Raw genomic sequence first — 22191 nt, 5'->3', positions numbered from 1 at the left:
GTTGAAGAAGTATTGAATTTTATAAAAAGTGTAGAGAAAGAAAAAAAAATGTGAAGAAAATAAGGGTAAAATAGGTTGTATTTATAGGTAAAAAAAGGTTTTTTATTATATTTTATTTTATGAAATTGACGAACCGTAATATATGTCACAAATGAGAAGCACCAAAACGAGAAACAGGGTGGTATTCCCGGCTTTATACCGCCGTTTTGGATCTGCCACATCAGCCATAACGACGTTGTAGAAACCCATACCGGGTTTTTCTAATCTCATGGAGGATTTAAAGACTTGTATGTCTAGTTATGCCTTAACATCTTTCATATTCTTCTCATACCAATTATGTGGTGACTTTTCTTTTGTGACAAAACAAACATGTCGAATAAATACAAAAAACGGAAACATGTGTCCCTTGTTTTTCTACAGACAAAATCCATGTCAACTACACTACAAAACTCCCTCTTAATTCTTAACAACTAGCAACTGAAAATACAAGACAAGACAACTTTAGTATTGCATTATTTTCATGGTACACAAAATTCGTCTTATCTAAGATTCTAATCTATCCTTTTCCTAAATCTTATCAATAAACATTTAATTATTTAAATAAGTTTCTTTGCTTATCAGCAGATCACAACCAAACGTTATATTCGATCGTTTTCTCGACTGTTATTCCGATCGAATAATCACTTTCAAACACAAATTCAAAGCTTAAAATCCGTTCATAATTGTCGATTAAATGCAATTTAATCACAAAGATGGCAATTACAATGATTCGGATTGGGTAATTTCTTTTTTCAAGAAAACTTTTGACGAAAATTTGTTGCTTCCAATACCTGGGGATGATGAAGTTGCTTTATTTCACCAGTTATCAGTTATCATCACCATCTGGGTATTCGGATTCGGATTCGGGTTCGGGTTTTGGTTTCTTATTCAAGTCGGGTTTTTCTTCAAACCAACAAGGCTTGAGTGCATGTTGCACGGAAGTACCACTCGTTTCTGCATCCACCCTTGCCCCGACCTCCGTCGCTTTCTTCCGAATAGAAGACGCCGACAACTCATCCGGTGTGCCATCGGACGCAAGTAACTCCGGGAAGTTAAGCCGGGCGGAGGGCCCACGGAGGTAGTAGACGGCGGTGTCGTAGGCTCTTGCCGCCGCGACGGGTGTGGAATAGGATCCGAGCCAAATCCTTGACCGTTTATTTGGTTCCCTAATCTCCGCCACCCACTTTCCCCACTTTCTCATCCGTATTCCCTTGTAAGGTCTATGATCGTTTTTCCTCTTCCCCGTGGTAATCGCCGCCGACGAACAACTACATCGCCCCTTTAATTCTCCTCTCACATCCATCGATCTAGGACCAAAAATCAAATCTGCAAAACGTGAAACGGATAATCAAACAGCACCGACACCTTTTCTTCTCTCTCTCTCTCTCTCTCTCTCCCAACTCCTTATATATATATGAAGGTCTGGGTGTTGGTGTATCCCTAAATAACTAATGAACGAATGGAGCAGGCTAAATAAGCGGCCATAAATCAGAGCGGTGATTTGGTCGAGGAGGAAGGGCAGTGGAGTGTATAAATTTCAGGTCGACTGAAGAGTGATTTTGATAGATGGATCAGGGGTTTGTTGGTGGGGATGAGAGAGAGAAACGGAGAAAGAGAGATTGGGTGGAATCTATATTTAAAAATTGAAAAATTATCTTCAAATATAGGAAATTCTTTTGAAAATTTATATAGCGATTACAATAAATGTTATTTAATTTAATTATTTATTTCAAAAAAATTAAAACTTTCGAATCTTTAGTTTAACTAATATATTAAAAACAATTATTATGAATCTAATATTTATATTAATTTTTTTAAATATAATATACTTAATTTATTAATTTAAATCAATTCTAAAATATTGTCTTTAAATGAAGTTATATTATAATTATAATCAATATGCTAAATTTGCTACAATAAATGTAATATTAAGTTCAAAACATAAATTAAAATTTTACTGAAAAAATATATTTAAAGACAAACTTTTTTAAAATATTTAGAAAAAATAATGATATAATAATATTTATAAAAGCTTAAATACAAATATTTTATTAACAAAAAAAAATAAATAAAAATGATCTTATATTAATAATTAAAATTTTCCAAAAAAAAAACTTATTTTTATTAATTGAAAATAATATTAATTACAAAAAAGTTAAAAGTAAAAAAATATATTAAGTTAAATAATAATAACCTATACGTAATTTAATAATCACAATAAAAAATTATAAAAATAGTCAAAAATATGTTATTTTTTAAATCATATTAATTTGAAACTTTAAAACATTTAAATTTTATTTTTGGCTAATATATTTTAACTTTTTTTATTATACTGATTCTAATGTTAATTCTTCATTTTTCAATATAATATACCTAAGTTTATTAGCTTAAAGAAGATCACAACAACGATTTTTTAAAACCTTTTACCTCAAAAAAGCCACAAAATTGAAAATTGGACAAAATAACCATTCCTAATCAACCATCAGTGAAAATCTGGTTTACTACAAAAAAATATATATATATATTTTTTAGACTTTTTGCAGCTTAATACTTGCGGTAATATAGGGTGACTGCGAAAATTTTTATTTATTTATTTATTTAATTTCAAATTATTGTAGATAGTAATGTGACCGATAATAACTTAAATAGTATGATGGTTGTTATGAAGTTTGTATGCAAAAATGATTTTTTTTTTTTTTTTTTGTTTTTTAGATTTTTGTATACTGATGCGATTGAGAGAAATTAAATGGTATGATGATTGTTATGAAGTTTTTTCTTTATAATTTTCACAGAATAATCTATTTTATAGCTAATTTTTTTTTTTTTAATTCCCAACATCCAAACTGGAAGTGTAATTTGTCAATGGGAAATTCTTGTCACAAAGAACACACCGACAAAAATCAACTCAAACGAAGTTTCTATGCGAAATTATAAAAGACTAAAGTTAAGTTTTTTTAAGATTTTCACCAACTAGTCTATTTTGGAGCTAAAAAATATGACTTTCCGACATTTAACTTTAGAGTGTAATATGTTCATGGAAAACTTTTAATACAAAGAGTGTAATTTAGAGTGTATCATGGTCTTTCCTTGCCACACTAGAAGCCAAATCATGGTCTTATGTACAAGTACCAAGAGCCGCATCTTGATCTTCCTTGCAAGTATCCTAAAGACAACTAGCAACATACATAAAATTGTCGGAGCCAGTCTTACATATAATTGCCAAGAGTAACCACCTGGTCTTTCGTACATATGTCTGGGGCCACCACTTAGTCTTGCGTGCAAGTATCACTAAGACAACTAGTATCTTACATAATATAGTGAGAACACTCACCTTGCTGACAAAGTCCATAACTAACAGCTTTCCCAGCCAACGAATAGGTGCTAAACACCTCCTACTAAAACAACACAAGATAAATCTTAAGTCTACCTTCTAAAACTAGAAATTGACCAAAAGTCAACCCTTAGGGACCTTATGGACCAATAAAGTTGCCAACTTAATGAGATTTGTCCATCCAAATTTCCATAACATGAAGGAAAAGGACAAAAAACCTAGATCTAGAAGCTATCAACATAAAGTTTGGATCTTGGACTCTTACAATGATCTAGAAATGGCTCAAACACCAACTCTAAGCTTGCCAATATTCTCTACACCACAAGGTCTTTTTCTTCCTTCCAAGGGCTCTAAAACACTACGGATAAGCTCACAAATGAAGATAAGAGTATTAGCCTTTGCTTCAAGGCTCAAAAGGGTGATAGAGGCTGGAAATAAAACCCAAAATACGATTTTAATGGCTTAAATACGGAGGAAAACCTAAAAATATCATGGGTTTGGGCTACAACCATCCTCATGACGCGACAATAATCTTGTTACACATACGCGTTTCCCAAATCACTCGCCACATTGTGGCCTTCCTATGGTCACGTCGTGACACTCTGTTTTCCCCCAAAACCAAGTTTTTGACTCATTAATGCCCTAAACCAATCCAATATAGAAACTCAATTGTTATACGTCTCCCCTACTTAAATTAGATTTAGTCCTTAAAATTATTCCTTACAACTTACTCTGCTACTCCAGCCAACCCCGACCGAACTACCTGAATTCAAAATAGAACCGAGAAATCATCTCATCCAGACGACCGTCTTCCAACACTGCTACTGAAACCCAATCAATCAAATATCACGCTACATGACTAAGAAACAAACCTTGATACGCTGACCCTAACCAAGAAAGAGAAACTTCAACTATACTTCATGACTTCTAGACATACATGACCATTTAAACCACATCCATGTTGACTCTAAAGCACAACCCGAACTGAAAAAAAAAACCCTCCAACCCTGAATATTTCACTGATAACTGGAAAACATAACCCTTGACCATTCGTCAATATCGAAAACCTTGCTTTCGAGTACAAAAGCGACTCTCAAAACGGTCTCAACCATTTGTGCTATACCAACATCTACATCACATCCTAATAACCAAAAATTCACATTTTTGATTTACCTGAGATCTTTCTCTCTGCGCCGACCCACTAAATAACTGGAATACATAATTCCTATCAAACTGCTGAAGTTGACAACCTCACATCTGGCCACACATCAAGAATCCAATCAAAAGTCTATTAGACAAAGGTTATCCTAGCCTATTATTAACATAGCTCACACGACCCTCTTGTCTACATAAGGAAGGAATGCCAAACACAAACTATAACAAGTCTGTTTTCACTCCAGGTGAATGCTACAACCAAGTCATAGCCTTACATCACACCCATCCTCAAATTGACATCTGTCCTACATCAATACTATGAATGTTGTGACCCTCCCATAGTCTTACAATCATTCCTGCAATGGTCTAACTTATCCCAGTGAAGGCTACGATCCATATCGTAGACTTACAATACTTTAAAATTTTCCTATCAACCCAATGAATGCTATGGGTCACCGCATAGTCTTAAAACACTTCCACAACTACCTATCAACATAGTGAATGCTACGGGCCACCCCAAAGTCTTACAACACTTCCATAGCTGTGTACCAACCTAATGTATGCTACGGGCCACCCCACTGTCTTATAAAAGTTATGCAACTACTTACCAACCTAGTGAACAGTATGGGTCACCCTGTAGTCTTACAACACTTCCACATGTATTGTGGGCCCAACCCATGGCCTTGCCAACTATCCACAAGAATACCTAGCCAAAATTCACACGATCTAAAACCCATCCTAATAAAACCAAACAAGCGTTTGGTTCGTGCTTTAAACCCCAAAGGCTTCATCAAATAAGAACATGAAGAATGGTTCTAACATGACCCTCAACCTGAACCTAGACCTGAACCCAACATGTATCACTGTTGATGCTTCATGTCCTTGGATGAGATAACATGAATCCTCAACATTTGCTTACCTGATTAAACTGAACATTATACATATCCCTTGCATGAGCTTTGATTCAATCCAAACTTGTAACATCCTAACTCCCAAGTATAATATTTAATTAATTTACTTTCATAATTTCAGAGCAACTCGACAAGTTGGATGCCCCAACTCGCCGAGTGGAGGAGTTTAATTGGCGCATGATTTTTAGAATCTACTTGACAAGTTAGAGGACCCTAAATCGACGAGTAAGTGCTGAGTGAGAAAACCCTAATTTTCAGGGTTTGTCCTATTTAAAAGACCTTAAGCCTTCATTTCCGCCTCCCTTATCACCCTAACACTCTGTGAAAAACCCTAATCGAGCTATAACCTCGTGTGAGAGAAAGAGAGGCTAATATTGTGTGTTTTAGTGCATCTTTGAAGGGAAGTTGAGGAGCAAAGCGCTTGATGAGATGGTGCTTTTTGATCCAGTGTTCATTCATTCCTTGCTTCTGTTTGAAGGTAAAAATTCACCATATTGCTCATTGTTTGGTTAGATCTCGTTTCTAGAAAGTTTAGGGCCTTTTTCCATCCTTTGTAGTTCTAGAGTGTTTTGAGCTTGCCATAGAGTTGATATTTCAGATATGGACCATATGTAGTCCCTTGAGCCCAAAGATCCATGCTTTATCAAGCTGGTGACAAGTTTTTATGCATTAAACCCTATATAGAGCTTGTTTTGTCATTTTCGAGACCTAGATGTCATGGATGGACATAAAGCTTGCAACTTTACATGGTATTTCAGCCTTGGGAGGCTAGATCTAGAGTTTGGGACATTATTTCTGCTTAGAATCATCTGAATGAGAATTAGTCTAGAGGGACTCGACGAGTGCATGAGCAAACTCAATGAGTCAGCTTGGGTTTTCGTTGATAGTCTGAACGCACTACAACTCCGCGAGTTGATAAGACAACTCGACGAGTTGAGTTGGATTTTCACGATGCTTATGAGAAAACGAAGGAACTCGACGAGTCACGTAGATGCACTCAACAAGTTTAGTCAACATGGACTGTTGACTTGAGTGTTGACTTTTGTTGACTTTTAGGGTTTAGCCAACTGTGGACTTTAGAGACCATGAAAAGGTAAAATAGTCTTTTCACCGTTTTTGAGATTTAGTGGAGGAGTTAGTTTTGCATATTGGAGTGGTTATTACAAATTGTTTATTAGATATAATTATATTATTTAGTTGGAGTCTAGACTGTTCGTGGGGGTGCTAGATATACTTGCTTACTACCGAGGTGAGTCTTCTCACTATACTTACCTGAGCGGTAATACTGTGTGACTGAAGGGTCTTATTGAGTTATCGACCTGAGGGTCATATGTGCTTATACTGAGTTATGCGATATTATGCATTTTGTCTTTGTGATATATGCTATATTACTCTATGCTTTACTAAGTTAGGGCCAGAGGGTCCAAACTGAGTTGGGAGACCGAAGGGTCTTCACTGAGATATAGGACCGGAGGGTCCAATCTGAGCTGTGAAACCGGAGGTTCTTCACTAAGACACATGACCGAAGGGTCCACACTGAGCCGTGAGAACGGAGGGTCCTCACCGAGACGCATGAGACCGGAAGGTCCATGCCGAGTTATAGCCATGAAAGGCTTATGATTTGTGTATGTGGTATTTTGGGGAATTCACTAGGCTTTATGCTTATTGTGTGTTATGTGTTATTGGTACTTCTCAGGATCGTAGGAAGACACCGACTTGATTGTAAACATATGTTCGAGACTATGTTGAGTATTATGGGATATTATCTATTGATTTGTTGAATTGTGTTTTTGACATTTGAGACATCGTGAATTTGAGAAAATGTGATACTGATTTTATGTGATTTAAAAATGAAAATTTTGTTTGAAAATTTAGAGTGTTACAAACTAGCTATCCTCTTGTCCTGAAATATAAAATTCGACGTTGATTCACACTTGGAAATATTCCCATTATTCCCAAGCGCTTCTCCCACACTTGGATTCCACTATATTCTAATAACTTCATAATCTTTCGAATCTTCTAAACCATCCCCAACCTCACTACTCAAAGTTGTCACCATCCCGGGCTTGCAAGAACTATGATTCCATAACCAAACAATCTACGGTACACACATCCTAATGCATAAATCCTAACAACAACTAGCTCTACACTTGCATTTGCACCAGTCCATTATTCCTCGTAACCATGATAAATCTCTACAATCCCGAATACCAAAAATTCAATAGACTTACGCTACAACTTCCTCAGACCCATTGTGGCGAAACCAACAAAATCAATCCAACTGTTGATCCTCCAGGAAGAATACCTAGTTCTCCCCCACTCAGGGCTTACTCTATCCTTGGTTGACATTGTTGGATTAGGTGTCTAAGCCAATAAATATAATCGGTATAAAATTGAATTGATGGTAGCACAGTCCTTTTGGGTTGCCTTCAAACCCGACAATTAAATAGGTTAACTTTTAGAGAGAGAATGATGAATTTATTATTTGGTTAGTAAATTGAAATACATGATTTATTAATGTATTATGAAAATAATATATTAATTAGAAATCATATTATTTAATTAATATTTAATCAGAAACTAATTTGGAATTAATTTTAAGATTAAAGGAATTAATTAAAAGTGCGGGGACTAAAGGTGATAATGTTCAATACTTGAGCATTGGGAAATTCAAGAACCTTCCTAAAGAGGGGGAACGAAATCTAGAGTTTCTCTAGGGTTTCCTTGGGCTAAAAGGGTGCCTTGGATGCCTTAGAGAAGAAGTTAAGGGATTAGGGTTATCTTCGCGATACATGCCTTATCCAATACTTTCCTAACATCTATATAAATCCTCCTTAGGGTTGACTTTTGTCTATGCCTTCTTTCTGAGTGCCTTGGACGAAATCTTGGCTCCTTCCCCCCTCTCTGTAATATTACTTGGTTGCTAGAGTTTGTTTGTGATCCATTAGAGGCGCAACACTTGTGGCACTTGCTACCAAAGGTTTTCAAGCTTTTGTTTTTAGGGTTTCCTAACCCTATAATTTTTCGATATTTGTAACATCCCGAAATAAGGTATGCATCGATGACCTGAACTTTTATTTCATTTGTCAAGGTCAGTCCTTATTTGAGAAATGGTGGCAGTCGAGTACGCGGGGTATACATACACGCAAGACGTACTAGATTCAGAGTGAAAACCCTAATGCCTTGTGTGCCCCTATTTAAGGAACATGATGGCCTGATTTCCAGCCACCATTTCTAGCCTCCAACCCCCCTCAAACCCTAAATATCATTTTCATAGCTTGTGTGAGTGCTTGTGGCTTATTAAAAGTTCTTGTGGAGTTCTTTTGTAAAGGAGGAGCCTTGAAGGAAGGATATCTGGTGTCCAAGCTCTTGGATCTGAGTTCTTCTGTTGTTGGTGCATCATCCAGAGGTATCAAGCTTGAATCTTTTTCATTGTTTTGATTAGTTCATGTTTTGGGTCCATTTCAAGGGTTTTATGTCCCAAGTTTGAAGCTTTGTGAGTTTGATGAGCTCCAAAGCATAAATCCTGTCCTTTTAGTTCATGTTTTGGGTCCATTTCAAGAGATATTGGTCGTCGAAACCTCTCCATGCTTGAGATATGTGGAACTTTATGTTTAGAATGTTAGAGTTTGTGAGCTTGAGACTTGTCCAGCCATGCTAAGGCTTAAAGTCATCAACTTTGTTAAGTATAGGCTCTAGTTAGCCCAGATTTGAAATTTTAGAAATTATCTTAACGAGTTAAGACCAAATTGATCGAAAAGAGGAAGTTTGGGGAGTATATCGTGTGTACTCCCAGGCCCAACTATGCGCAGTGTAGTGCCTTGAGTTACCGATGCATGCATGTTTAGCTATATGCCCAACATAGAGGGATGTACGCCCAATGTACGTGTTGGGTGTTGACTTTCTTTGATTTTTAGGGTTTTGGTCAAGTTGTGGACTTTTAACCATGGAGGGGCAAAATGGTCTTTTTACCATCCTAAGATTTAGTAGAAGAGACTTGGTCTTCTAGTTTGGGGGTTGTTGATATTAATTATTAATTAGAGATATATGTATCATATAGTAGGCGGAGTCTAGACCAACAGTTCGGGTGCGAGATTTACTTGCTTTGCTTTGAGAGGTAAGTCTTCTCACTATACTTACCTATGTGTTAATGCATGCATGACCAAGGGTCTTATTTGCTTTACTGACCGGAGGTACTTATCTGCTTTACGTGTTATTATGCATTTTGTCTTTGTGACTCATGTTGTTATATTATTCTATATATAAATCGAACTATGACCGGAGGGTCTATACTGAGATGTAGGACCGGAGGGTCTTCACTGAGATACATGCCCAGAGGGTCCTTATCGAGATATAGCCATGAAAGGCTTATTATTAGTGTATGTGGTATTTTGGTGAACTCACTAAGCTTTGTGCTTACAGTGTTCATTAAATGTGTTTTGGGTACATCTCAGGATCGCGGGAAGGCGCCGACATGATTGTACACACCAACTTGATGATTTGAGTTTATGTGGATTCTAGGATATTTGACAAAAAAATTTGATGTTTTGTGTTTGGAAAAATTTCAAATTGGCATGAGTTATGTTTAAACTATGTTTTTGTGAAACTTTAAAAATGAAAATTTTGTTTGAAAATTTTGTACTAATACAAGTTGGTATCAGAGCCTTGGTTTGAGAGATTCTTGCACACCCTCGGGTATGTCAGGACTCAAACCGAGGAATTGATTAAATTTTCCCAAAAAGAAATGATTTTCTAAAAATAGCAAAGGACTTTTAAGAGGAAAGCAGGACGAAGTAGTGTGTACAATTAGCCAGAGCCCAAGCGGTAATTTCCCAAAATAACCTTACTTGATTATACTATGAGATAAGTTATTCTTGAGCTGTTAGAACTGCATGCTTGATGGTAGGCTAGGTATCTTCAGGAATTTGAGCTAGAGTTGCCTGATTCATGCTGCTTTAGCCCAGGAGGTTGTTCCTTTGATTGATGCTATTCTTACTATTTTCTCTACGTGTGCTACTTAGTTGTACATGGTTAAGACTTTATAGCCTTAGAATGCATGATCTATCCTTTCTTCCTGTTCCTTGTTTTGTTGTGGATTTAAGAAATAATCATTTATTCGACTTTCTATCGAGCCCTATATCATGTACGATTAGTGTACGTGGAGCAGACGACGAGAATGGAGGAGATCTTTGCGAGCCAGATCTAGTAGAAGAGTAGTCTAGGATGAGTTCCTAGATGTTCACTTTGAGAAGTTTGCTGAGAAAATAGTTAGATATCTATGGGGGAAAAGAGTACTTGTGAATTCGTGTCTTAAGAGGATGACTTGGGGCGAATAGAGGTTCGTGTCGAAGGTAGCATTGGGCTTGTACTACTGAAAGCATTGAATATGTACGCGACTCAAGGAGGAATCATAGGATACTAAAGAGCATACATGGATATGTATGTGTATGTACGTTTTAGTCGGCCCCTGATTATTTCCGTGTTTATGTTTCAGAGAATATGGTGGTTACTCAAGGTTTAGGCTCCAACAACCCTGAGAGAGCGAGTACCAATGACGATGATATCCGCAGGATCATTGTTAATGAGGTGGCCTCAGCTATCAAGGAGGCCAATACAGAGATGTTCGGGTCTATTAAGACCACATTGATCAAGACTTTGACGAGCATTATGTTGTTGTCACTGAGGCTTCTATTGCCGCAACCACTGTAGCCCTTACAGCTGTGAGATAGTAAGGGGTGATTCATTGATGCTCCGGGAGTTCAACAACATGAAGCCACCAGATTTTGATAGGACTCATGACCTAATTGCTACGATGAGATGGATATATGATATTAATGGATGCTTTTATACATGTTCATTCCCTTAGAACCTGAAACATCGATTTGCGCTGAACCAGCTTCGCTTGGGAGCAAAGGACTGGTGGAAGTTTGTGACGATGAATTTCTCTCTTGCAGAGCATGTTGCAATGACTTGGGAGAGGTTTACCCAGATGTTTCGAGATGAGTACGTCCCTCAGGTGGAGAGGGAGCAGTCAGCCTAGGAGTTTTTGTCACTCAAACATAAGACATAGATGTTGATGAAGAGTACGAGGATGTTTCATGAGATGGCATTATTTTGCCCTGAGCACATTTCTACGGAGCAGGCACGTGTGAGCCGATACTTGAGCATTATGAGGAGGGATATTCGGGAGTTCATGGCGAAATCATTGTATCGGACATTGGCTGAGCTATAGACCAATGCCAGGATGAGGGAGATAGAGAGTGAGACCCATACGAGAGAGGGGAGGGAGTCTCATGAGAGAGACAAGAGGTCAGTACAGACGTAGCCTGCGGCTAAGTAGCCTAATCCCCATTGATTCTAGGGCTGGAGGCCAGAAGGGTCACACTTGTAGAAAGTGTGGTAAGAGTCATGAGGGACCTTGGCGATCAGGGATTTGTTTCAAATGTGACAAGGAGGGGCATATGGCGAAGGATTTCCCCAAGGGATTTTCGATTTTCTTTCATTGCAACCAGACTGGCCCCTGGAAGGCGGAGTGTCCTCAACTCACTCAGGGTTCAGTCCAGGCCCCTGGTCCTACTACCTTGCGTATCACTGATGGTCGGCTGGGGAAGGCCAAGGCTCCGAGAGCTCGTGGGAGAGCTTTTTAGCTGGTTGCAGAGGAGGTCCGTAAAACACCTGATGTTGTTGCTGGTATGTAACTTTTATTCTAAATTTCTAAATTGAACTATTTATGATTATGTTTTGTTTCATGTTAGGTACTTTCCTTGTGATTATGTTCCTGCTTTAGTGTTATTTGCCTCGGGTGCGAGTCGATCCTTTGTGTCTTTATCCTTTATTCGTTGTTTTAGCACTAGGCGCGACGCCTTGAGTAGACCATTGAGGGTTTTTATAGCCGATGAGCATACAGTTTTTGCTACCGATGTATCCCAGGAGTGTATTTTGGAGATTTTTGGTGTCAAGTTTTCGATCGACCTGGTGCCAATAGCGATGGGTGATGTCTGTGTTATAGTGGGCATGGATTGGTTGAGCCGATTTGAGGCTTTGATTGATTGCGAGCGTCAGATGGTTATAATTCGAGACCCTACTCTGCCGCCAGGGTGATACAGAGTCTGCAACATGGATGTATGGGCTTCTTAGCTTATGTGGTGGATACACGGGTCGTCAAATGATGTTTGTCTCCGATTTTCTAGTGGTATGTGACTTTTCAGATGTTTTCCCCACGGAATTATCGGGCGTGCCTCCTGAGATGGAGGTGGAGTTCCTGATCGATCTGGTTCCAGGGGCGGCGCCTATTGCCAAGGCATCATATTGTCTTGCGTCGCCCGAAATGCAGGAGTTATCCTCGCAACTTCAGGAGCTGTTGGGAAATGGATTCATACGGCCGAGTAGCTCGCCGTGGGGAGCGCCGATTCTTTTTGTCAAGAAGAAGGATGACTCATACCGGATGTGCATTGATTACTAAGAGTTAAACAAGTTGACAGTTAAGAACCGTTATCTATTGCCGAGGATCAACAATCTATTTGACCAGTTGCAGGGGGCATCGTGGTTTTCCAAGATCGATCTGAGATCGTGTGACAACCCTATATTTTCCAAAAGCATTGTAACGCTCAAAAGTCAAATACAACTAAATTAACCTTGAGCGAGAGAACCATACAAACCCTAGAAGACATGCTAAGAGCCTGCGTAATCGATTTTGGCAAAGCATGGGACACACATCTACCCTTGGTCGAGTTCTCGTACAACAATAGCTACCACACCAGTATCAAAGCTGCCCCATTCGAAGCCCTCTATGGCCGCAAGTGTAGGTCACCTTTATGCTGGGCCGAAGTGGGGGACACACAACTAGCAAAAGGACAAGCAACTAACAACACACTTACTGGGCCAGAAATCATACGGGAAACTACGGAGAAGATTGTTCAAATCCGAGAACGTCTAAAAGCATCAAGGGATAGACAAAAGAGTTATGCAGATAAGAGACGAAAACCCTTGGAATTCCAAGTTGGAGACCGTGTCCTACCAAAAGTCTCGCCTTGGAAAGGATTGATACGCTTCGGAAAACGTGGGAAACTGAACCCTAGATACATCGGACCATTCGAGATCCTTGCCAGGATCGGTCCAGTGGCTTACAAACTTAGACTACCTCAGGAACTCCACAACGTACACCCTACCTTTCACGTATCAAACCTAAAGAAGTGCTTATCCGACGAGACCCTTGTCGTCCCTCTAGATGAAATTACAATAAATGAAAACCTCCATTTTGTAGAGGAACCAGTAGAGATTATGGACCGGGAAGTCAAAAGAACTAAACAAAGCCGCATACCTATCGTAAAGGTCCGCTGGAACGCCAAGCGAGGACCTGAATACACCTGGGAACGAGAGGATCAAATGAAACAAAAGTACCCGCACCTGTTTCCTAATCTGTAAACTCTATCTTAGATTAAATTTCGGGACGAAATTCCCTTAACAGGGGGATGATGTGACAACCCTATATTTTCCAAAAGCATTGTAACGCTCAAAAGTCAAATACAACTAAATTAACCTTGAAAATAAAGTATTCGAATATCTAAGTTGGGATGCATCCAATACTAATTAACGTGTCAAGGTTTCCGAAAACATAAAGAACGCTCAAAACCGGGTTATATTGAAGAAATTATAACCACTCGTATATTTACGACACGCCGTTAAAACATTATTTGACGTAAAAAGTAAAATCTCAATAATGTGCATTTTAGCCTTAAGTATCTAAACATAAATCGTAGATCTCGTTAAAAGGTGAGCGTGCATAAAAAGATCGCCCAAATTGGACCTCGTATGAAGAAGTTACGATTTTTCGAAGTTTCGTAACAGTAGTAGAGGGCTAAAAACTCGAATTCAAGATCGAGTGTAAATTAGCTAACGCAATCCAAATGAGAGTTGAAGATCTCCGCAATAGGAACAAATGGATGAAAAGACAAACAAAAACCGACGTCGAATAAAGAACCTATGAGTTTTTAAACGAACTTTAGGAGGCCCGGCCTATTAAAAATATATCATTAAAAATAAAGACAAAACTAGCCAACGGAGTCTAAATGAAAGTTGTAGAGCATAATCTCACCTACGCGTGGATATAAAGAACACGAAAAACGGAGCTCGTACGCGAAAGTTACGGAATTTAGAAGAGGACAGGGCGGATTACGCCCCGCGTTCTCTGGGAGTACGCCCCGCGTACTAGACCCAGAGTCGAGTCCCATCGGCCCGCCCAAGCTACGCTTAGCTAGCCAGGAGTCGTAAGCCATGACGCATTTTTACGCCCAACGTAACGAGGTACGCGCTGCGTACGTGAGTACGCCCCGCGTACTCCAAAATTACGCCCCGCGTACTCACTCTTCCAGCACTATAAATAGATAGCATGAGCTTCGAGTTTTGGCACACATTCACAATTCCTCAGCCATTCTCCCAGTTCCAGAGACCATTTCTTTACCTTGGTTTCCGCACTCGAGCCCCCGACGAAGGATCCACACTGCAAAGATTCCCGAGAACCCGAAGACGCAACTTTCCGCGGTTGAAACTCTGCTCAACTCTAACCTCTCTCTTCAAACTTAACGAGTGAGTTCATACCCCTACTTTTCAATTCTTTTTCATGTTTTAGGGGGGGGGGGGGGGGAATACAAGTACATTACACGTTAAAGTATCGTTTTATAAACATAAATGAAATTTCTATCTTCGAATATCGATACAAACATCTTATGTATACAAGAGCGATTATGTCACTAAGTGATTTCTACTAAATGGAACATACTATTTGAAAAACTATAATGGGTATAGTTAACAAGTCAGTCCTACATTTTACATATACATCTTGAAAAACGAAACACTTTCAAAAGAAGTAAGGTCATTTCATTGTAAATCTACTTATACTAGGCAATGTGAGATATTCAAACTTCAACGTACATTTTTGTATGCATTTCAAGTCCTATATTATATACCATAATCTCTTGGAGGGAGAGCGTGATACTTGTGTATAGATCTATACGGGATTGACAATCCCGCACCTAAACTACTAGCTATAGTTAGACCGGCAGGTCTGGGGTGACAAATGTCATAACACTGCAACACTTGAAGAATGTTGTTACAGGCCTTCGGTGTCAATAGTATGGTTATAAAACTCACATAAAAAGTATAAAACAAGATTGATTTACGAGATTCATATGTGCATTGCAGTTTTCTACATTATTTTTCATACAAAGTTGTTTTATCATTTGAGTATAAAAGATACTAACGCATTTCAACTTTGGAAACTTTTGAATCATCTTACAAGAAAATATTGGACTTTCTAAAAACCTCGTTTACCAAAAAGGATATACTTTTCAACTCGAAACACTCATGAACTCACCAACTTAATTGTTGACAATTTTCAAAACCACTTGTATTTCTCAGGGAATCAGTGATACAGGTAACTACCAGCTTTTGGGAGAAGGAACACAAAGGATGTTTTTATTATTGAACATTTATCATCATATTGTAATATTCTTTTGATAACATGTATAACGCAACAATATACGTTTTCATTTTATATATATGATGGTTGTGTTACTTTCTTTACAATATTCAGTTGTTGTGATACTACGTGAAGTCATCCGCCATTCTGGTTTGGGGGTGTGACAGATCGGGATACCATCAGATGAGAGTCCGTGAGGAGGATATTTAGAAGATGGCCTTTCAGACTCATTATGGTCATTATGAGTTCGTGGTGATGCCTTTAGGGCTCATTAACACACCGACAACGTTCATGGACCTCATGAATCGGGTGTGTAGGCTCATGTTGGATCGGTCAGCTATCATTTTCATTGACGATATTTTGGTTTATTCAAAGTCAAGGGAACAATATGAGGAACATATTCGGGAGATTCTTGGGGTGTTGAGGATGGAGAGGTTTTATGCCAAATTCTCGAAGTGTGATTTCTTGTTAACAGAGGTCCAGTTCTTGGGGCACCTCGTTCACCAAGACGGGATTTTGGTTAACCCAGCCAAGATTGAGGTAGTTATATGGTGGGAGGTGCCAAGATCTCCATTCAAGATCAGAAGTTTCCTTGGCTTGGCAGGATATTATCGGAGATTTATCATGGATTTCTTCAAGATTGCTATTCGTCTCACCAAATTAACCAGAAAGGATGTCGTTTTTACTTAGGGGCTTGAGCAACATGCATCATTTAAGACGCTTCACCAAAGGTTGTGTGAGGCTCCAGTGCTAGCCCTCCCGGAGGGGGGTGGAGGACTTTATGGTCTACTGTGATGCATCTATATCAGGACTGGGTGTTGTATTAATGTATAGAGGGCACGTGATAGCATATGTGTCGAGGCAGCTGAAGCCTCATGAGACGAGATATCCCACTTATGATTTAGAGTTGGGGGTGGTAGTGTTTGCCCTCAAAATTTGGCGTCGTTATCTCTATGGTGTCCAATGTACCATATACACAGACCATAAGAGCTTGAGGTACCTGATGGATCAGCCCAACCTGAATATGAGGCAAATGAGGTGGTTGGATGTGGTGAATGAATACGATTGTGAGATTGTGTATCATCCAGGAAAGGCTAATGTGGTAGTTGATGCCCCGAGTCGCAGAGCAACAAATTCCCCGGTTCGAGATGTATGTACGGGGATTACAATGATGATTCCTGTCCTAGATGTCATCCGGGAGGGTCAGGCGGTAGCCATGAGACCAAAAAACCGCAAGAGGGAGCAGGTGATCGGGCAGATTTCAGATTTTGAGACAGATAGTAAGGGCTTATGACTTTCCATGGGCGGATTTGGGTGCCATATACGGGTGGGGCCCAACAGATTTTGATGGAGGAGGTCTATAAGTCAAGGTTTTCATCCATCTTGGGGCCACGAAGATGTATCTGGATTTGAAACGCGATTATTGGCGGCCCTGTATAAAGAGGGACGTGGCATGGGTTGTTGAGAGATGATTGACTTGTCGCAAGGTCAAGGAAGAGCTTAGTGCTGTCAAGGCAAGTTGCAGCCTCTGGAGGTTCCTATTTGAAAGTGGGAGCATATTTCTATGGATTTTATTACCAAATTACAGAGGACTACGAGGGGTGTAGACACGATCTGGGTGATAGTGGACCGGTTGGCAAAGAGTGCTCACTTCTTGGCTATAAGTGAGAACTCTTCTGCAGAGAAATTGGTTGAGGTCTAGGTTCGAGAGGTGGTGGCTCGACACAGAGTGCCAACATCGATAGTGTCAGATTGTGATGTGCGTTTTACTTATAGATTCTAAAAGAAATTTCATGAGGAGTTGGGTACCCGACTTCATTGTCTTTGTGATAATTATTTGATATGTTACTGTCTGTTATTGCTTGTATGTTGTGTTGTAATGTGTTAAGTGATATGGGTAGGTTAGAACCCAATACCGATTGAAAGGACCGAAGGGGTAGTTAATACCCGGTTATGCTAGACAGCCTATGATATATGTGCTATGATATTATGTGGTAGTAATAGGGGTTGAAATAGTCCCCGGATACCGGTCAAAAGGACCGAAGGGGAGGCTAGCACCCAGATATGCTAGGCAAGATACCGATCAACAGCACAGAAGGGGAGGCCAGCACCCTGATATGCTAGGTAAAGTACTGGTAGACAGGACCGAAGGGGTAGTTAATACCCAGTTGTGTTATTCAGTATGTGCTATGTATGGTATGTGGTATGATGAAGGAACTCACTAAGCTTTGTGCTTACAATTTTCACTTTTATTTTCAGGTACCTCTTCGTCGAAGTGGAAGGAGTCGGCACGGTAGCAGCGCATCACACACACATGATTTCCGCACTATGATGTTCTTGGGATTATACTTGGATGATATTTCGTATTTATGATATGATTTGAGACATGTGATGGTGGTTTTGATGAATGATGTGATTTGACTATGTTTTTCTGATAAACGGTTTACTAAATTGTTATATTAAAAATGAAATTTTTGGTCTTGAAAATTGGGATGTCACAAACACACTCTAGTGCCGCCACATCATCGCTTCACGGACATTTTTCGTAATCTTCAAAAAATCATAACTTTCGCATACGAGCTCCGTCATCGACGTTATTTATATACACGATTAGATATTTTTGAGTACTACAACTTTCCTTTAGATCTCAACAACTAATTCTCAATACTTTAAATTCATAGTCTATGAAGATTACACTGTAAAAGACCTTGCAAAAATCATAACTTCTTCATACGAATTCTGTTCTCAACTGTATCTATATCGATAGATTCGTATTTACGAGATCTTCACCTTTTGTTTACATTTTTTTTTGGCTAACAATCAACCGATTATAATTTCGGTTTCTGTGTCGCATATTGTTGTGCTATGTCGCACCAAAACTTTGAAAGTCATAACTTCTTCATATAAAGTCAAATTTAAACGTTCTTTATATCCACAGAATTGTCATCACGACTACTACAACTTTCGTGATGATTACTTTGACTAAAAAGTCAAATATTTCTACTTCGAATTTTATTAACAAACATTTATATTTAATTATACTATAAAGTAGAAATGAGGTGTTACATTTGTAAATTATAAAAGATAAGTTGATAGATGGTTGATTTAAAGTGTCTCCACAGCTTAACAGAACTTCACAACGTCACTTTTTTTTTTTTTTCGGAAAATGCACTTCACTATATATTTTTCATGAATTTTGTATTCATCTTTTATTGAAAATGTTAAAAGAGTGTTATTCTTATATACATGACTTTTATTTATGGTCGTTTTAGTGAATATCTATTATAAAGATTTCAATAAACGTTAAACTTAAAATCTCTATAACTTGTATATATTTAGACAAAATCTTATGATTGGTCTATGTTGTTTGCAATGTATTACACCGAATATAACTATTAGGTTCACTACACGGCTAATGCATCTTGCAAAACCTACTTACACCATCCATGTTGATGAGTACTCTGACACACTCTCTCATCTTCATTCGCACCCGAGCCACCACTACATCATCTTTTGACACATGAAACCACTAAGCAATGTCTCTTAACCACCACCTTCTCAGATTTCTGCTTCGCCTTTTATCCCGTACATAAGAAAAAACTATTTCCAAATTCTGAATATAAATAGTCCACATGCACTACACATATTAGCAAACACAAATTTTGTAAATTATATAAGATAAGGTGATAGATGATTGACTTAAAGTGTATCCACAAATTAACCGAACTTCACGACATATTTCACTAACCAATGCTATATTTTCAAGAATTTGTAATCATCTTTTATTGAAAATGTTAAAAGATACGTATGCATTTTATTTATGGACGTCCTAGTAAATATCTATTATAAAGATTTCAATAAAAGTTAAACTTAAAACTTGTATATATTTTGACACAATTTCATGATTGGTCTATGTTGTTTGCAAAGTATCCGAATGAATATACCTATTACATTCACTAAACGGCTGATGCATATGGTTTCAAAACTTTACATGATTTATCATTTTGGTTAACACAATTAAAACTATAAAAGGACCAATTTAGGCTTCTTTTATTATGTTCTACATTTGTATACTATAAGGACCATTAATATAGCATCTTCTCATTATTAAAATAAAACAACAAGAAAGACAAAATTAAAAAAATAGAAAACCTAATCCGGTCGAAATAAATCATGTGCTATTTGTTCAAGCACGACTACTATAAACATTTTTGCTTTTGGTCCGTAAATACCACTTTACCACAAACATATGTCCCTATTTATTCACTCATGCATTTTCAATTTCAAAATGTGCAATAATTTTATCCCAAACCTACTGAACAACTTCTCATCTCTTCCCGAATATGTTTTGAAAACTCAACCCACTGCTGAGCTCGAAGTCGAGTTCATTCTTAAAACACTATCATCACCCGAAGACATCCCAAAACCCAACCCCAACTTGTCGCTGAATTATCATCTCAGCTCAAAGGAAAAGTACTCAAATGTGGACTCCGAAGAAAAATTTGTATTGACCCGTTTGTTGGTCGACAAGCAAAAGAATTAAAAGAAACCTTTATGTATTTAATATATGAACATTGTAATTTATCTCTCTTGCGTTGAAAGTAAGAGTTTCGTATTAACGTTCCTTGATCCTAATAAGCCACCTGATTTAACTATGACACAATAAGTTTGGAGTTGTACAGTATGAGCCAATTGAGTTGTCAAGCTCAAAACTTTTTAGGCTTGAGTTAAAATATATAATATTTTTAATCCTTTTTGGATATTTGTACCGATAAATTTGATGTTTTTGCTTTAGGATTTTATTTTTATCATCCAATGAAAAAATTTCTTCTAACGATGCATTTCTCGCAATGCATGGAGAAAATATATTATTCTATCAACATCATATCGATCCCTAAAACAAGATGTTAAACATTTTACCTCTCCTTGATAGGTCTCTCTTTTTCTAGATATAGTTGACGATTTTAGAATACCAACCATCATAACAACCATATTGTACATACTACATACCCACAATTGAAGTAAATGCTTTTATGGGAGTTTATTTACAATCAAAATAATAAATAAGTAATGCCTTTTAAATTTGATTGAGGAACAACTCTCAAAAACAATAAAACATGTATAAATTTTATGTCAATAGAAAAACCCTGAACATGTTTGAAAACACAAACGATACGCAATAACAGTATTAAAACATGTTGTAGAACACAAACAATACGCAATAACAATATTAAAACATGTTGTAGAACACAAACAATACGTAATAACAATAAAACATGTTTTAGAAGACTATAATATGCAATTTAAATACTTTTCACACATGATTTTTTTTAGTTCTGTTAACCGTTAATCATCCTCAAAATAAGAGAATTAAGTTGTTATAAAATAAAAACGTTACTTGCTTTTGTATACTATTTTGATTTAGACTAACTTGTTTATCAATTTAACTTGATAAAGAAAACGTATATTTGTTTCTTTTATCCTTGTTAAAATTTGGTTATATTATATACAATTAGTAAATAACTTTTTTTCTTATCAAAGTGTATAATAAATAAAAAATATATATTTTATTTGGATATGTAAATTAATATTAGTATGGAAATGTTGGTTTGGGAAGATGTACCAACCAAAGAACAATCAATCCGAGGGGTTGGTGAGTTCAAGAAGGATACAAATGCATGATGTACTTACGGAACTTTATCTTATATTGTATCTATAGAAATGTTCATCTATTATATGCGAATAAAATGCTATAGTTATAATATGGATATTCATATTAGGGTGAGAGACTTTGGAAGTCATCTATGATATCCATATGATAATGATTCGATTTATAGATAACCATTACTATGAACAAATAAAACTTGTTATCATTCGTGAGGTACTTGTGTGATGGTTCAAAAGTCACATAGTAAAATTTAAACAGACGTTGAAAGTGTATAAGGTGTTGTGTCCTAATTAAGCATGAGTCTTATTATTAAAGGAATATCTCCATAAAAGTCCTAATATTTTAGGTAAATTTTTAATAAAATCCTAAATTTTATTTTTTGAATAAAAAAATCCTGATTTTTTTTACATTTTAAGAAACCGGTTAATTTATTTACTTTAATCCTTTTTGACCTGTTCAGCAGGTCATAGGACCAAATTGTTAATTTTTCGAAAATAAATAGATTTTTTTGCAAATTTTGTCAAAAATTTTATATAATGTATAAACATATTTTTTACATATCTATATCTATTTTTACATATTTTTGTATTTTTTTATATTTTTATAAGTA

The 22191-nt window shown here is 37.3% G+C and overlaps 1 pseudogene; it reads right to left on the bottom strand.

Annotated features, from left to right (window-relative positions):
• Positions 1–663: 663 nt before the first annotated feature.
• Positions 664–1690, bottom strand: LOC145032025 (ethylene-responsive transcription factor ERF011 pseudogene; annotated as a pseudogene).
• Between the last annotated feature and the right edge of the window lie 20501 nt (positions 1691–22191).

Source organism: Lactuca saligna, chromosome 2 (genome assembly GCF_052625555.1).
Source record: "Lactuca saligna cultivar CGN05327 chromosome 2, ASM5262555v1, whole genome shotgun sequence".
NCBI lineage: Eukaryota > Viridiplantae > Streptophyta > Magnoliopsida > Asterales > Asteraceae > Lactuca > Lactuca saligna.
The sequence above is the reverse complement of the archived record's forward strand: the minus strand, read 5'-3'. Positions and strand labels throughout refer to the sequence as shown.